The following is a 19,446-nucleotide window of genomic DNA, read 5'->3' on the forward strand; positions in this document are numbered from 1 at the left end:
ACAACCATTTTCCATCATCTTTTTTAATAGCTAGAGCTGCCTTGGGTTCCTACACCAAAGATCAATTGTGCTCAAGAAGAGGACAATCCTTGATCTTATGACTAGCAAATTGGTAGCGGAAACAAGTATTTGAGAGATTCAAGTAAAACACCTTTTGAGAAAAGGTGGTAGCACCAATCTAGATTTCCACGGTGTCTTTAAGGTCCCTAGAAAGGTCAACCTCAACACATACCCTCTGCTGAGGACAGACATTAAAAAATTTGTCTAGTTCCACGCAAATGACTTTGCCCATAGTTTGGGCAATTTCAATAAGAAAAGACCAGTAGGCGATGGGAAACCTAGGGATCTCTACCCAAACTAGAACCCTATGTTTGTAGTCATCCAAGGCACAAAAGTCTAGAGACCATCTTTGGAAAAAAAGCTGAGACAAGCGAACTATCCATGACCCATGGCTGAAAATATTCTCAACCCGGGAGGGGTTACGAAAATGAAACAAAAAAAAAACCCTTGGTGAGGTTTTGAATCCCTTCAAGGAAAATCTTTTGGGGGGACTAGGCATTGGATACCCATTCATGCAGCGTGCTTTCAAATGGAGTGTGACCCACAAAATACCCAATAAGGGTTTGGGTTTCTAGCCATTGGCAAGAAAATTCAAAAGAAAAAATATGCAGAACCAAGTCGAGAGAGGAATTACCTTGTGAAATACCTTGGGCACAAATTTGCACAAGCATTTGCTTGGCGAGGCCATTTTTGCATGCAGTGGCAACTCCAGCACCAACAATAACTACTGGGCCGAAGAGGACCAAGGCCATTATATGCTAAAATGAAATCTTGCACTAAATGTGGAATGATAGATAGTAATGCAGAAAGGGCTCTGATGCAAACCGTACAAACCCTAATAGAAATCATTTTAAAATATTTTGGCAATTCAAAGTTAACAAATTCTATTCAACGAACAACATTGTGTCCAAATTTTTGATTAAATACAACATAGCCACAAGATAAAGTTATCAAGGGCTCCAGAGAGCTTGAGTCCTCCTTGCCCTATGTAGGGAGATAGAGTAAGTAGCATTGAAAAAAGGTATTAAAATTTGTTTTATTTTTGGAGAGTGGGGTTAGGAACTTCAAATTATAAATGGAAGATTGTTCCAAGAAAATATCATACAATGTTACTTATAGATGCATTGAAAATCAAGTAATCCATTAATTAGTAAACATTCAGTCTAATAATTTTCAATTAATAAAGGTCAATTCAGAAAAATGTTCTATAGTTGTTTCTAATACATCAATCAATCTATTTGCACGATGCTCGATTCTATCTATGCACTAATCTAGTTATAGACCAACAAGTGAAAAGTTTTAAATTCTATTCTAGCCATACAATAGGCCAATTTTCTAGACACAATTTTAAAGTGTTGGCACTGAATTAGTAATGAAACTTTATAATTCATAAAATAATGGTCTGGATGGCATCCCAATTAGGAACACTACAAACTACATAGATAAGACCATTGAATAGAGGAAGAAACTAGTTTTGTAGTACTCAAAAGAAATATATCTAATGCTAATTGAAATCAATACAAGAAGAGATGAAGTTGTGGAGAGGATGAAGATTTTTAAGTCCTTTTATAGATCATGATCTTACACATGAAAAACTTGATATCATCATACACATTCAATTTCACACGTCAAATGTATTAAAAAATTATATTCACTATGTTTATTAACATGGAGAAGCCAATGCTTGAATATAGTTATGAAATTAAAAATATACATCAAATAAATGGGGCTAAATTAGAGAGCAACGAGGTTGGTTTAATTCCTGCATATAGTATCCTTAGACTCACACTTACTAGAATCACTCTTACCAGTTTTCATCTACTTTTTCTACATTGTAAATATTATCGATCAAGGTGGTATATGTGATATGATTAGGAGAGAAGTAACTATGTTTCATTCCATTTACTAACTTAAAATGTCTATCATGTTCTTCTCCCTTGCAGATCATTAATTATGGAACTAGAAAAAATAATAGTAGGAGAAATGCGGGTTTTATCATCTCAACAAATTAAAGAAATGCTTGATGTGGTTTACCCCATTTGCACATTCCATGAGTATGGGTAATGTCTATAATAATACCATGAGAATAATGTGAACCTCATTTTTTTCAAAATCTCGAGTGCATCCTCAATTTGATAAACTTTAGTCAAAGTTTTTGTGATGACATTTTAATTGATTACAATTGGATGTAATTTCCTCTTTTTCCCATTTCAATGAGGAGTTATTCCTATAGAGCTCACTAGAGTCTATTGAAACATGGATTCTAAAATGGACACCATATAGGTATATTAGGAAAAGACAAATGGAATTATACTATGATCTACAATATCGAGAACCTTAAATTAGAAGAGTATTATAGAGTGGCAATGATTAGAATAACACGACAAAAAATGCATTTGTAGATTTCTCAAAGGAGAAGTATATATATAGACATGTTAGTTGCACTTTATCTTTGAGAATATTTAACAAATCTTTTTTGTAATACAAAACTATACAAATTGTTTTAGGAATGGAGTGAGATAGCCACAATCTTGTAATCCAGTGTCTCATTCAACCCCACAAACATTTGATATACAAATTTAGAATTATAAGACAAGAAGGAACATTGTGGTGGCATGCCAATGTCTCATGGTTCTATATAACTGCTCATGGAGGACTTGTTATATATCCCAGAATGGGAACTCCTTATTACTTTCCACAACCCTATGCAAATATTTTTCTTGTACTTGGTAAATATTATTGTGGATATCTTTACTTAATTTTGGACAAAAATCTTTTGATGTAGATCCAAGATTAGAAATGGATTTAATACAAAGAGAAATTATGGGCATGGTAAATCATTGAAGGGTTTGAAAAAGAGTTGGATTAAATGGGGTGTGATTAAATATTTAGGTTGGAAAATACAAAGAAAAACAATATGTGTGAGAAGTTTTATTTTATAATATATTGATATAATATTAATAAGTGTCAATATTTTTGGGTTTCAACCCCTACTTATCTAGAGACAACTCGAGGTAGCAAGCCTAACCAATCCAGTTAAAGTTTATTATGTCACCTTTTGTTTCATTCCTTCCATATGTTATGGCCATAGAATTATAGGGCCATCAACCATCTGACTACAACAACAGGAGACATAGCAAGAGTGGGAGTCATTTAGTTAAGGGATCATGATCCATGCATTCTCCCTCCCTCATTAAAATAGGGTTTTGGATTGGATAAAACAAACTCCCTACTATCCCCAATGGAAAGGAATGTTCTTTCATCTTCTTGGTACCCACCACTTCTCGTAGATGAGACTTCACAACTAGATAAGTTGACATGGCTACTGACCACGTTGCATGAAGAGTTAATGCCTTCAATCATGCCTAAATCACAAGGGATGAATTTCACTAGAGTCATAAAATGGAGGAACTTTTCTAGATCATTTAAAGTTTGGTTTCCATCACAACTAAAGCAGGCTATATGTGTCCTTGAGAATAGTAGCACCTCGAAAAAACTAGAGACGAACACAAAATCTAGCTAAATACTTGTATTTGAACCAAATCAGACTATGACTCAAGCTTGAGGATAATGAACCTACAATAAAGCAATTTTGGGGAGAAAATGACAAAAATTCAAACCTCAAAGAAATAAGTTTGGGATGGATATAGATTAGTATTTCTAGGACTCTAGGAGGTACAACCATATCAAATAGAGTAACCAAAACAGCACATGCTAGAGCTCCAACTTGCAAATAGACCACAAAGAATCATAAAAGTTCCCACATTTAATATGTTCAGTTGACCTACAAAATTGTGATGTCCCCTAGCCAAATAGAATGGAGTAATCAACCACAATAAGAATAAATAGATAAATAATAATTACAATGAAATCTATTGTTAATAATTTTCTGTTCTGTTTGGATTGCTAGCTACTAGACATAATTTGCGTCGGTGCTTTCAGAAATCTTCTGCAGTCAATTTTGGATTGGGGTTTTATTGTTTGCATGGCAAGGCCTGGGATTTCTTCTCCGTTGGTGAGAACAGATGGTTCTTCTCCAACTATGCATGCAATGCAATCTGAATTGTTTTATTCAGGGGAGAGCTCCAAGCTGAAAATACTTAATGGTTGTTTTCTGTGTAGCCATGATAGCCCTATTCTGGTTATTCCTCCAACGACTGTAATGGAGGACATTGATTATTGGACCAAGCGTGCTTTGATATGAAAATTTCTTGGAATCCAGATTTCCCTATCCACTCTTGAGGCATGGATCTGCCGCTCTTGGCAGGTGGAAGGCAATATGGAGATTATGTTGGCAGGGAATAGTTATTTTTTTGTTGTATTCTCTTGCATGTCTGATCGTGATCGTGTTTTTGAAGGAGGCCCTTATTTCTACAACCATGTGGGGTTATTTGTCAAACCTTGGCATTTAGGTTTTAATTCTGCTGAGGATCTCCCTTCAACAGTGCCAATTTGGGTTCGCTTCCCTTGTCTTCCCTTGGAATTTTTGTGTGAAGACATCCTTCGACAAATTGCTTCTTTGTTGGGGAAGCCGGCTGCGATTGCACATCAATCCCTCGATAAAAAGGTTATTTCTTATGCTAGAATTTGTGTTGAAATTAATTTGAATAACCCATTACCAAATTCTTTTGAAATTTGTCTTGGGGCTTCTTCTTGGGTGCAGCAGTTAGATTATGAATCCCTCCCTTTTTGTTGCCGGATTTTTCATGAGTATGGTCATTTACAGTGTCAGTGCCCCCGTAACTCGAGTTTCAAAGGAGTGGATGGTTCTACAGCTGGAAATGCTAGTGGTTTGGCAGATACTATAGGGAAAGGACAATCTCAAATGGTTAATACTACCAAGGGGATGAATCCACAAGATGCTACAGGTAAGGGTAAGACTCCAATGTAGGATAAGGATGGATTTACCCTTGTTCACCCTTGAGCTAAGGGACGTGGTCAAAAGAGGCCTTTGAAAGAAAGATTATCTGATTCAGGTTTTAACCACTTTGAGGTGCTGGATAGTATGGTTCTAGAGGAGGGTATTCCTCCTCCTATCTCTTCTGATCCAATTTGCCCAGATGAGATATCTATTCCTAATGATGCTTGTGGGGCATCTCAAGTTGTAGTATATCAGAACTATGAGGTTCCTATAGCTCCTGTGACAGAGGCTCTGGAGACTCTTGCAGTGTTGGAAGATAATGATGTTGTTTTGGCTGACTTGGTTAAGGATGTGCTACCATCAGGTAAGGGCAAGGGATCTCCTCTCCCCTTGGGGTTGCTGCCTTGACCCTTTAAGCGGGCTTCTTCTACTCCCCTTCTAAGGAGTGGGCGTAAAATAGACCAAGAGAAGATTAAACTCACAGGGGAGATATTGATTGAGTCTGGTTTAGTGAAACCTTTGGATTCTCATTTTCCCAATTCTACCCAATGATGATTATTCTCTCATGGAATGTAAGGGGGTTGAATAGCATCCCTAGACAAAAGGCTATTCATAACTAGGTGGTTGATCATAGTCCTGATGTTTTTTTTATCCAAGAGACTAAGCTCTCTGTGGAGTCTATGGTCCAACATGCCTCTAGTATTTGGTCTCGTGGCCAATGCTAGTTTTTTGGGGCAACAGGTAGTGCTGGTGGTTTAGCTATATTTTGGGATCCTCAAAAAATTTCTCCTCTTAGCTGGATGTCTTCTCACTCAGCTCTCTCTATGGTAGCTTTTTCTCTAGACTCAGGAGAGGTAATCATTGTTACTAATGTGTATGCACCTGTTGATCTTGTGGGAAAGGAGGAACTTTGGGAACATATTCAATATGTTAGAAATTGTCATCCTTATCATCCTTGGGTGTTAGCAGGGGACTTCAATTCAGTTTTAAGTCTGGAAGAGAACCATGGTGGTTTGGCTAGATTGGGGCCTTCTTCTACTCTTCGTCGGCAACACATATCTCTTTTGCATCTCTCTGATGTTAAGCCTTCTAATGGTCTCTATACCAAGAATAATCGCAGGACTGGTGTTGCTACTATCTCAGAACATTTGGATAGATTTCTTGTTTCTTGCTTCTGGGTTAGTGGCACCCTTACTATCTCTTCAAAAATCCTTGATTGGAGGGGTTTAGATCATTGGCCAATCAAATTTTCTGCTATAGGGGCTTATGTTCTGAAGCATCCTCCTTTTAAGTTCCAGTTGATGTGGCTTCATGACTCCTCTCTTCATGATTTTGTCTTTTGTTGGTGGAAAGATGGTGCTCCTGCATATGGTACTGCAATGTTCTCATTTTCAAAAAGGCTTCAATATGTTAAAAGGTAGCTCAAGATATGGAATAGGGAATGCTTTGGGAACCTTCACTTTATGAAGAGGCTTTCCCAAGAAGATCTTGATGTCATCACAAGGGAGATTAGAGATCAAGGTTTCTCAGAGGATCTTGGCCAGGATGAATCCCTTGCTTCTAGAGCTCTAGAAGAATGGGAACTTTGAGAGGAAATTTTTTGGAAGCAAAAGGCTTGAGTTGATTGGCTCTAGGAAGGTGATCGAAAAACTGCCTTTTCCATAAAACAGTGCAATCTCACCAGAATCAGAGCACTATCTCTTCTTTGGTTAATTCTCAAGGTATCCAACTGAATTCCTTGCCAGCTTTGTTCCAGGAGGCTATTTCATACTTCTCTACCCTCTTCTCTGAGGACTTTCCTCCTGCTAATAATGAAGAAAATATTATTTTGTCCCTTATTCCTTCCCTTATCACTCAGGAAATGAATGATTATCTCATGCGTCCTATCTCTTTGGAAGAGTTGGAGGAGGTGGTCTTTGGCATGCCTAAGGGGAAGGCTCCTGGTCCTTATGGCTTTCCAGTTGAATTCTTTCAGGAATTTTGGGACATCATTAATCATGATTTGCTGGAGGTGGTTAAAGAATCCTATGCTAGCAAGCAGATGCTTCGAGCTTTGAACTCTACATTCTTGAATCTTATTCCTAAGAGAGAGGGTGCTAATCAATTGGAGTTTTTTAGACCAATTGCCTTATGTAATGTGGTTTACAAAGTTATTACTAAGTTGATTGCTGAGAGATTGAAAAGGTGGCTTCCCATTATTATCTCAGAAGAACAAGGTGGTTTTTTTACTAGCAGACAAATTTTGGATGGGGTGGTTATTGTTATTGAGGCTATTCACTCTATGGCTAATTCAAGGGAGAGAGCCATGTTTGTTAAGCTGGATATGGCTAAGGCCTACAATAGAGTTAAATGGAGCTTCCTAAGGAGTATTCTTCATTCTTTTGGATTTAGCTCTGACTGGGTGAGTTGGATTATGAGTTGTGTTACTTCTGCCTCTTTTTTTGTTCTTATTAATGGTCAACCTTCTCAACTATTTGGTTCTTCTAGAGGCCTCTGCCAGGGTGACCCTCTCTCTCCATATCTATTCATCATCATGGCTAAAGGCTTGGGTAGATTCATTAAGCATCAGGTGTCCTAGAGTTCTATTCAAGGATGGCAGTGGGGTAATGGCTTACCTTCTCTTTCCCATCTTCAATTTGTTGATGATTCTGCTCTTGCCGATCTTGCTAGGATCAAGGAAGCTGAAGCCTTTCGACATGCTTTGGACGTTTATTTGGCAGCTTCAGGCCAGAAAGTTAATGAGCACAAATCTTTCATTTACTTTTTTAACACTCCTAATTCTATTCAGCATAGGATTGTTGGTATCCTATGGTTTCAGATAGGTTCACTTCCTTTGACTTATCTTGGCATTCCTATTGCTGTCTCTAGGGAGCCACGTCTCTTCTAGAAAAATTAGATTACCAAGCTTCAGGATAAGGTAAATCATTGGACTCATAGATGGCTTTCTACTGCTGCCCGGGTTACTCTTCTTCAAGCTGTTATCCAAGCTCTTCCTACTTATAGAACAATGGTTCATGTTGCACCTATTTACTTTGTCAAGGAGTTTGATGCTCTTTCTCGACAATTCCTTTGGAGTGGTAATTTGTGTAGTACTAAATGGAGCTTGGTTAATTGGGCAACTGTTTGTAGGCCTAAAACGGAGGGTGGTCTTGGTCTTCGATCTGCTCTATTGAGTAGTCAAGCTTTGGCTGCTAAACTTTATTGGTGATGGTGCTCTGGACAAAATCAACTTTGGGCTCGTATTATCACTCATAAATATTTTCATGGTGCTAATCCTTGCTCTATTTCTACACTTCCTCTTGAAGGTCGTGGCTCAATGGTTTGGCATACTTTGAAGACAGGTGCGATGTTGGTGAAGAGGGGTCTATTCTAGATATGTAAAGGAGGTTCTCAGGATTTGTTTTGGTCTGATGCTTGGGATGGATTCCCTTCCATTTTATCAATATACCCTCATCTTCAGCCTCTTTGTGACTCTTTTCTTGCCGCTGGATGGGATAAAGTGGCTCATTACAAGACTCCTTATCAATTGGGACATGTTGTTGGTTACAGATGGAAGCATTCCTCTGATTGGCCTCTTTGAGGTACAGACATGGATCGTCAGGAGCTTTCTCAAATTTTGGCCTCTAGAGAGTGTTCTTCTTTGCTTGGTCCAGATGTTTTGGCTTGGAGTGGTACCTTGTCTGGTAAATATCATGTCTCTGCTGGGTATCAGGAGATAACTAGATAATTATTTGGGGATGTTGAGGTCCCTTGGTGGAAGCAAGTTTGGAATAAAGTTTCTTGGTCCAAGTGCAATTTTTTCATGTGGCTAGTGGCTCACAACCATTGTCTTACCTAGGATAATCTTTATAAATGTGGATTTTAGGGCCCCTCTTATTATGTTTTGTGTGGTAATGGAGAGGAGTCTGTCTCCCATCTGTTCTTCCATTGCTCCTATTCTACTTAGATATGGCACCTTTGGTGGAGCACTCGGGGTTGCTCTTGTCGACATGTTTCCTCTTTGCCTGAGTTTTGGGCCCGCTTGGGTAGTGCTCCCTCCAAGTCTTCTTCTCTCCATGCTGCTTGGATTGCTAGCCCATCTTTCATGCTTTGGCATATCTGGTTGGAGAGGAATCATCGCATATTCCAAGATGTTCGGCTTGGTGTTTTGCATCTTTGGTGGAAAATATCACATTCTCTTCAAGAAACTATTCTTGTGAAGTGTGAGCTTGATGGGGGTATGGATCCGGTTGATCTTGCTATCTGTAATTGCGTCAATTTTCATCTACAAGATGGGGTTGTAGCTCATAGGTTTCCTTCTATGTCTAGGCATCTTCACCATCAGAGGAAGGGTTGGGTTAACCAGGATGGGCACTGGACTCATCCTCCCTATGGAGTTCTAAAAATTAACACTGATGGTTCTTCCCGTGGGAATCCTAGTCCGGCTGGTATTGGCGGCGTGGCTCGTTGTAGTTCTGGGGATGTTATATTTTTCTTCTCAATTCATAAGGGTGATTATACTAACAATCTCATGGAAGATCAAGCTATTTTATATGATGTGGAACAGTGTTGCTTGCGGGGATGGAGTAAGATTATTTGTGAGTCTAATTCCCAGGTGGTGGTGAACATGCTTTCTTCGCAAGAGCTTGAGGATGTTAGTTGGTAGCTGGCCACTATTGTTAAGCAAATTCTTTTCTTCTCTTCCTCTTTTCAGTTCATTAGGTTCATGTATATTCCTCGAGAATGGAATAGAACTACTGATTGTTTAGCCAAATGGGCTTCTAGTCATGATCCGAGTTGGAATATTAGGAATAGGGGGCAATTGTCCTTTGAGATGGTGCAAGAATTTGATGATCTTGTTGCTCAGGATCGAGCTCCTTGTTGAGCTCTCCTTGTTGTATTCTTTTCTATCTTAATAAATTTTTACCCCTCTTTTTGCAAAATCTATTGTTAATCTTTAACCATATAAATATAATAATCAAATATTACAAGAATAAAATTAAATAAAATTATTACATTTAGTACAAGGAATTCTATTAACATACGAGTATATTATCAATATAACATTATGCTATTAATATGATAATAATAATAAAATATAATGCACTAAAATCTGTTATCGAAATATAGTATATACATGACACTATAAATTTAATATGAAATTTAACAACTAATCAATGATTAAAAATAAATAAATTATTTTTAAAATAAAATAAGAATTTGAATAAAATTAAGAAACTATAATATTAAATCTTATAAATATCATTTACATTTAATAATACATTAAATTTTTTATTGATTAGATGTCAAAATAGTAAATACATTATAATATAAACTAGGAAATGGTAAAATACCACAAACCATTTTCTTGAGGAACATCAACATTTGATACTACATTAGCTCAAACAATTGGGAGAGGAGGCTTGAGGTCATGGATCACCCCAATGGTATCAAGTTTAAATCTCTATTTGGGCTTTTCTGATGCAATTAAAGTTTGAGCCATTCATCTTACCTTTAGTGGATTAGCTTAAAAGCATTTGAGAGTACATCCAACAACTAAATCTGAGAGGAGGGTTCATTTGCAGTAAAAAATTCTATTTTCTTCATCTAAAGCTCAACTATCATCAACAATATACATAGTTGAAGATCCTCAAGTGGCAAGGCATCACATCATAATGAAAATATTGACTTAAAAGTGGGGATTCTACATTTGTGAGGTCACATTGGCCAACAACTCCATACAATGGAAAATACCACCAAAGATTTTGAGATGATTAAATGGGTTGGACATCAAACTTGATACAATTGGAGATTATGAAAGTAATAACTGTATAACTACAAAAAAAAAAATTCATATCTCAAACAGAAAAGTTATTAAGATATCCTATAAATTGTTGTATCAAGGATTCCATGATCAATTTATACATGCAATGCACATGTATGAATTGCTTGACAAATAGAAAAAGGTAAAAATTTGGATAAATGTCTATTGGGGACATTACAAAAATAAAAACCTCATATTTTGCAACTTCCTCATGCACCTCTTCCAAATATTCTTTTGTGACAATTAGCCCAACATTTTCCTAGCAAAACTTTAAAATTAGCCTTTAATGCATTTATATTTCATTTCAAGCTTAATCAGTTCATCTAAGAGAAATTATCTACGTGTACAAATACTTGGTTGCTATGAATAGTAAAGATATAAAATGTAAAAAGAAACTCATCCATATTAGTTTTACTAGGATTTACTATGAGAATGAAAATCATGATGAATCGAACCAATGCTAACGAGAGGATACCCATCCGCAGATATTCATACTTGCGTCAATGTGTTCACCTCTATAAAATAGAAAAAGGAATTGTGAACAAAATAAAATAGTAGGATGTCAATTTTTTTCTATCTTACATTGTATATCTAACTTAAGATTATCAAAATATTCTAAAAGGTGCAAACCCATGGGAGCAAATAATGTACAAATGAGAAGCATGACTAGTGAAAATGCCTAAATCCAAGTAAAGAGAAAAGTCAAGGAAATAATTGTTAACATTTCCTTGTGGTTTTAAATGATTTTTGTGTGTGCCTAATAAATGATTAAACATTAAAAACCCCCAATAGATAATTAATCAGAGGTAGGTTTCTTGGCATGATCTAAAATTGAATCAAAAATACCCAAAACTCATATTAAAATATGGTATGCAAATTTAATCCAAGTAATGTTAAAGGAGAAAACTTACAAGAGTCTAAAATGCTTAGAAAGAGCACACCAAGACCTTTTATAGTTATGGAGTAGTTTGCTAGGAACAATTTAAAATGTCATCATTTGAAACCACCACTATCACACGAATTTATGTAGTAAACTTTTCAATTTACTTCCATTTCACTACATGAAAACAAAATATTGTTCAACAAGTAATTGTTTCTATAATAGATGCAACCATAAATGGATAGGTGGAAACTTGTCTGGTAAAATGAAAAATGAAAATCCTCATACCATGTAAAAAAGGGAAAAATTTCAAACCATGCAACCCTTTTGAAAAAATGTCTTTTGCAATACTTCAACATTCTTCTTAATATTTCAAGTAAAAAAGGAAAAGACTACGAAAAAAATAAGAAACAACCAATTGAAAATAAACTAAAATTAAAATTTATGATGTCAAATTAATTAAAAAATTCCTCCAACGCTATAAAGTTTTAACCAAAAATTTTCCAAACTACACATTTTTTTAAGAACCAAATCAATGCTAGAAAGACAACTGAAAACTATAGTCTCTTGCATTAACAACAAGGATTAACAAATTCTAATCAACAAGAAACATTGCACTAAATTTTTTTATTAAAAGCAACATGGCTTAAACTAGTATGAATATTGGTATAGACTTAGTATGCATCATCTATATATTCTATGCTAGAAGTTTGGCTTTAAAGTTTCAAACAGAGTGAAATGTAATGAATCACATAAAGTGAAAGGATGAGAACTTTGCTAAATGAAAAGTCTTGGTAGAGAAATTCTATATATTAGATGTTTGGAAATTATAAAATATATTTAAAAAGGTCAATGTATACTAAATTTGTGAATTGTTCAATTTCTAAAATCGCCCATTAAGGATAATGATAATATTTTGAGCAATTTGGCATTAATATGTTTCACAACTTACATCTTTTAGAATCTCTCTACATTTTCATGAAATATTTTGTAGGAGGTATTTTATAATATACCTTTACTATTATTTTATGTTATTTTTTAAATTAAGTGGTTTACTAAATCAAATTATTTTAGAATTTTTAACTGAGGATATTTTAATGTCAACATTTTACCACAGGCTATGAATCAATTTGAACCTAGATCTTAGAATCATATTTACTATAAATAATTTATGAACAAATGTGAACTTCCTAAATATTAGCCTACTTTATGCTATTGTTATATAGAAAAATATGTCCTACTTATTAACCTACTTATGTAAATGTGACATTATGCTCTATCAAAACTTGTATTTTTGTCATCAAAAATTGATCAAGTGCAATATTGTTCTCCCATAAAATATAAGATTAGACAAGTTATGATAAGTCTATTCAAATAAAATGGGGCACTTAAGAAGAGCAAGTTTGAATACTAATAAATTACAGCTACAAATACAAATTCACAATCACAATTTAGCAAATAATTTGATATTTTAGGATGATTTAGAGTATTTGAGTTTAAAAATAATTAATGTAGCAAATATTTTAGTATTTTCAAGTTATACAAGAAAAATAGATGAATTAAAACATATGTTTATGCTTACAAAAAAATAATATTGGCCAGGTTGTATATGAAGCCACACATCCTTATTTTGTTATTCCATCATTCTTCTATATACATAAGTCATAAAAATTTTCCTCTATTATTTCATAATGAATTCCAAGTTTCAACCCATATCTTGCAAACTCATCCAATGTAATGTCATTTTCAAGAATCCTTTTTGTCATTTCATTCATAACTCTTAAAATTATTAATTATTAAACAATGTAGTCTATTTCAAGCATTATGTAAAGATACCAAAACTAGGGAGCTGACCCATCATTACAGAATAAGGGAATACCCATTACTAGCAGACAAACAATAGATAAACCATCAAAAAATTCACAAACCCTAAAGATAATATAAAAGACTCATCCCCATAGAATCTACATAACCGAATAAAGTGCTTATCTAACAATAAAGTAATGTTAACTATAATAATATTTAATGCCTTTCTTAAATACACATGGATGCTACCATAGTCCCACCTCAAATTGTGTTTACTCATGGTGATTTACCTCCTAGAGAGATTTGACATTCCTATGATGCTCTTATAGTAGTTATCCTTATCAATAGTAATCTAATTTGTAGTACCGTAATTGATAATGGTTTGGGCTTAATGTTTGTAGTATGGACATGTTCAAAGGATTTAAAGTTGATCTTTCAACTACTCAAATTGATAATATCCATATACATAGCTTTGATAATTTTTTATAATAAATCCTTGAGGGCTTAACCCTTTGGTGAAATGGTGGGGCTTCTTTCCTATAGTGCCTACAATCAAAGTTCAAGTCCCCATGGGGTCATTCTCTATTATGGTTCTAAATTAAGAATTGTTACCCTTGAACCTTTGTGAAATAGTTGGGCTTATTGCTTGTACTAATTACAACTAAATTTCATTTTTTTATGCCTATACTATAGCCTCAAGATAAGTGGTAAGGTGGAATAAGTCATTTTTTTTAATGAACACAGAGGTTGGCTTCCAATGGGTTATTGTAGATGTTTTTGGAGTACACATTGGTAAATTCCCTAGAAAATTCTTTGGACCTCCTATTTTCTCTGGTGCTACAAAGAAATAATAATGGAAGGAGATAATAGATAGATGATGTGGATGTATGGAAGGTTGGAAGAGTTAGTGGTTGACTTTGGTTGGGTGCATACTCATGATCAAATATGTTATTTCCGCTTTACCCATATACTCCATATCATGCTTCAAGATTCCAACTAAGGTTGATTCTATATTCAAGTTTCATCAAAGAATGCACAAATTCCTTTGGAATGGAAGTAGAGACCATGAAAAGTTCTAGTTGGTGGCTTGGTAAAAGGTTTGCCAACCAAAAGCAGGGGGTGGTGTAGGATTGGGGGAATAGAAATTGTTGAAGATGGATTTTTGAGAAAAATAGGTTTGGAAAATATATTCTCATCCTACTCAGAAATGGGTTAGAATCTTGTAGGTTAAATACTTAGATGACATGAAAAATGAAAGAATACTCACTATTGTAGATCCTAGCCATGGCTCTGCTATTTGGAATTTCTTTTTTGAGCCTAGGTGCTTGACTACGAACCATCTCACATGGACAATTGGTAATGGAAAAGTATATAACTTTTGGTTTGATTCTTGGGATGGAGAGAGGGCAATGACTGCATTAGATGTTTGTGAAGAGGTTATTGCTACAACAGATAGGAAATGGGGAGATAAAGTGGTTGACTTTGTTGATCAGAATACAATTCAGCATGGTTACCCCATCATTTCAAAAAATACCACCACGTTCGACTTATCAGAGGATGGGAAAGATCTTCTTAGATCAATTTATTAGGAATAGGTAGATTATCATATCAAATCAACAAGATTCTCTCTAGTGGTGCAATGCAAAGAGTGGACAATATTTGGTTAAGGTGGGCTACACTCTATTAGATAAACATCATGATTCATATGAATGGGAGAGTAAACTATGTTGGCACAACTCTTTCTTGCCAAAGGTTGGGGCATTCATATGGTTTTCTCTAGGAATTCTCATATCTGAACTAGGGATAGGCTAAAATATTAGGTTTTTGTGGGTCCTTCAAGTGCATACTCTACAACAAGGCTTCAAAGAAACTCTAGATCATTTATTCTTGGACTTTAATTTCTCTAGAGAGGTATGGGATTTCATCTTCAAGTGATTGGAGTGACAAGGGCCAATGCCTAGCTATTTTTATTCTTGGTTGGAAGCATTGCCCTCTTTCCCTTAATCCTCATGTTTTTCCTTAGTTTGGACTATTGTTCCCTCTATCTCATTATGGGAGATATGGAAGGAGTGCAATAAAGGAATTTTTTTGGATAGGGTGGATAATTTGCCTAGATTTCTGATTAGGTATGAGAAATCTATTTTGAGGTTGTTTAAAATACTGATGCTTGTGCCAAATGTACTTTTAATTAGAAAGATGTACTTACTCAAAGGAGATGACCTCTAGTCAAATTTTTGGCATGTTCAAGGGTCTTTGAGAGTTGATTCTCTTAGTGTAAAGAAATGTGTTGAATGGTCTCCATTAGATAATGGATGGATGAAAATCAACTTTCATGGCACCTCTAAAGGAAATCTGAGACCCTCAAGTATTGGAGTGATGATAAGTTCTGAAGATGGTAGTATTATAGCCCTATGTGTAAAAATTATTAGAGATGGTACTAATAAACAAGTGGAGTGTCAAGAAATGGTTGAAGCAGTGTTGGTTGGAATTAAACTTGGGGCTCTTATAATCCACATTGAAGGGGACTCTCAAATCATGGTGAATGGAATCATGAAAAGGAACACGGATTCTTAGTATCTCAAAAAATATGTCAAAAAAATAAGGATTCTACTTAGGAGGTTGAAAAATTCAAAATATCCCTTGTGCTAAGAGAAGCCAACTCTTTGGCTTACAAGCTATTTAACATTAGAGTGGTGGAATCTCTTGATGAGAAATTTTGATTATGGGAGGACTTTTGAAACATATCAATGCAATGTTTTGTTTCTTGCTTTGATGGGAAAAAAAGACTGATGGGTGTTGCTAATGTGGCTCAATCCATGTACATTTCACACACTCGATAGATTTGATCTCACATCCTATATTGGGGAGGGACCACAAAAAATAGTCATGGAAATTGATTTGAATATGAGCATTTATTGAAATCATGAAATGTGATGTTATTTATCCTCCTACCATGATGTGACTAATGTGAGATCCCTATTTAGGGAAATGGAGGTAGACTTATGACCGGTCTGTCATTTTTGGAAAGCATGTGGTGCAGGTTCAATTGGAGTGGATTGTCTACTGAGAAATTGTTTGACTTGTCTAGGGTAGATATTATGCTCTTAGAGGAGTGGGAGGAAGAGCTTGTTGGTCCAAAGGGGATGGAAAAGAAGCCAAAAGTCTCATAGAAGGATGTGTTTCCAAAATTCTCCCATGAAGATACATCTCATTGGTTCTAATGTTGTTGTTGCTAACTTTAGTGTCAAATTTAAGGTCTATGGTCTAGGGGTGTTGTGTTCTCTCACATTTTGGCTATTATGGAAACTGAGGATTTTGATTATTATGGTATTTTATTTAGTGTCTTAGCTATCATCTTTAGTAAGGAAGGATATTAATCAGTTAGATGATTTTTGGTGGTTTAGATCTAGAGTGCCCATTGGAAAAACTAAGATGCAATCATTACTTTTGAAGATTAATATAAGTACTTAATTAATGATAAAAAAAATTTATAACAAAGCCTTACGAATCATTACTTCACCTATTAAAGTAGACCAAGTTATTTTGGATACTCATATTCATATCATGCATGGGCATCTTAATTATAAACTTCTTTTAGTTAGATGTTGGTTACATAACATACATGTTATTCCTTCAAATCTTCATCAAAATGTCAAGTTTATCTATAATAATAAGTTGTACACTCTTCACATAGATGAGAGAACAAATAATTTTCTAAATATTGAGGGGAAACAAGATCAAGAATTTGAATATGATCATCTTTCTATAAATGGCCTTTTAGAAGATGATTGGGGATCCTTAGATTTCACACCAGCTTTTATTGGAGAGTATAAAGTTTTTGACCTTTCATTTATGAATTCTAAAGTAGCTCTTATTTCTAAACAAATTGGTAACAAATTTTTCACTTCTTCCACTCCTAATGATTTTTTCAAACCTAGTTGTGATCAAATGTGACTCAGGAAGCTCCACTATTTGGTTTAGATATGGATTTTCTATTTTATTTTTAACAACAGTGACAAAGCTACTTAATATATTTATATAAAAAAAATTATATTTTTTACATTTCAAACTGATTCTAAGATATGGAGCTCCCGGAGAAAAGAATCAGGAGGAAAAACTCCATTCATTACCCCATCAAGAAGAAGAAAAAAAAGAAGAAAGGAAGAAAGAAGATGGAAGTTACACAAACCTAGTTATAATGTTCCAAGAGTGAGACTTCCAAATTACAATATATATAAGAAGAATAGGAGAAGAAGAAGCATTTAGCTAGAATGTACAATGTGGCTAGAATGTACAAGTAATTACAAATATAATTTGTACAAAATGCAACCAAATATCAACAAAAGATTGCTACAAAGCCAGGCCAGTCAACCACTCCAACTACTGTCCAGAGTGCTGAAAAAACTCCATGTAGAGACCTGCTCACAAAAAGAGTGCAAAACACAAAGTCAAAAAACCACAAAACCAAGTAAAATTATTCCTCCATATCCCCTACCACAAGACTAAAATTACCAATCTTGAGAGTAAGATCGGGAGGAGCAGAGGAAGGGTTAACCACAATTGGAGTAGGGGCCTAAGAAGGTTCACGTGCTTAAAGATCTAATAATACAAAGACAATTTGATGCATATTATTGACACAATTTTTGGGTAGGCAGCCACCATGTTGCTGCAATGTAGCCTTAAAAGGACAAAAAGACTACCTCTCTAGGGCTTTTTTGATATTCTCATAAACCACATAAACACTTTGATTACTTAGGAGTGCATGATGATGAAACAAATTGCCAATGAGGGCAGTACCACTCCAAAGATCATATTTCTGATAGACTTAGCTAGCTTTCACCCTTGCAAATAAGTAGGTCTAATAAACCTAGTAACTATTAGCTCCAAGTAGAATGGGGACTACAATAAATCCATAGCATTAGACAAAAAAATTGAAAAAATGTGAGATGGCTATATTAGTCTTTTTCCAAAAGGAAATAGAATCTCATACCTAATAATCCTCTTGATTCCTCTATGAATATGAGGACGATCACAAAAGAACATTGTAGCTAGCATGTAATCCTTGATACAGCCAAGAAAAGGCTTCTCCCAATCTTCTGGCTCTAGAAACACCCTAAAATTCCTTGGATAATATTCCATATGAAGAGAGGAGCAAGTTGAACACATATCAACTGGATAGCTTACTTTAACTAGTGACCTATGGCAACTCAACATGATGATGCTACTAACACCTATGAATAATGACTCAAAGAAAAAGAAGAGGCCAAAAGTGACTACCCAAAAGCCTAAAAAACTAAGAAGAATTGAAAACAAAACACTATAAATACATCCATAGTGGAGAATGGCTTATAGAAAGTGCAAAAGCCAAAAGCAACCACCCCAAAACCCAAAAAACCAAGAAAGATGCAAGAGGCAGCACGATAAAAAGCTACCATTCAAAAACCATTATGACAAAAGATATATGAAATTGATCACATTAAAACACAATTCAAGCCACACAAGCTGGATAATATGAATTAAAAACCTACACATTGAAAATGCAAGGCAACTCACATGAGAAGGTTACTAATTAGCAAGACAGAATAAGAAAAAATAATTATCCACACAACTCTACTAAATGAAGAGGACACCAACTGGAGAATAAAAAAGGATAAAGTACAAAACTAAGAGAGGCCAATTCCCAAGGAGAACCAAAACCATAGTCATCTGGTGGATCTTATAGCCATGAGGAAGTGCAATAGAAAACTAACCGATGTCATAAACAAAATACCCGCACAGAGAAATCCTAAAAAGTACAAATGACTGATCCCCATAATGCCACTTGAGAACATATATCCTATCCTTGAGTTAATTTAACTTTCCCCACTTGATGCCACTTACTAATCTGATGCTAAAATAATTAATACAATGAATATATCTTCTTACTAAAACCATATCTAACAAGTAAGATATGCATAAGAGAAACATATCTAAAGGTATTAATCATCATTACACTAACTTAGTAATTCACACCGAATACAAAAAATAACAATTAAC

The sequence above is a fragment of the Cupressus sempervirens genome, chromosome 10 (genome assembly GCF_028749045.1).
Source record: "Cupressus sempervirens isolate cs-2001-9-10 chromosome 10, ASM2874904v1, whole genome shotgun sequence".
Classification (NCBI taxonomy): domain Eukaryota; kingdom Viridiplantae; phylum Streptophyta; class Pinopsida; order Cupressales; family Cupressaceae; genus Cupressus; species Cupressus sempervirens.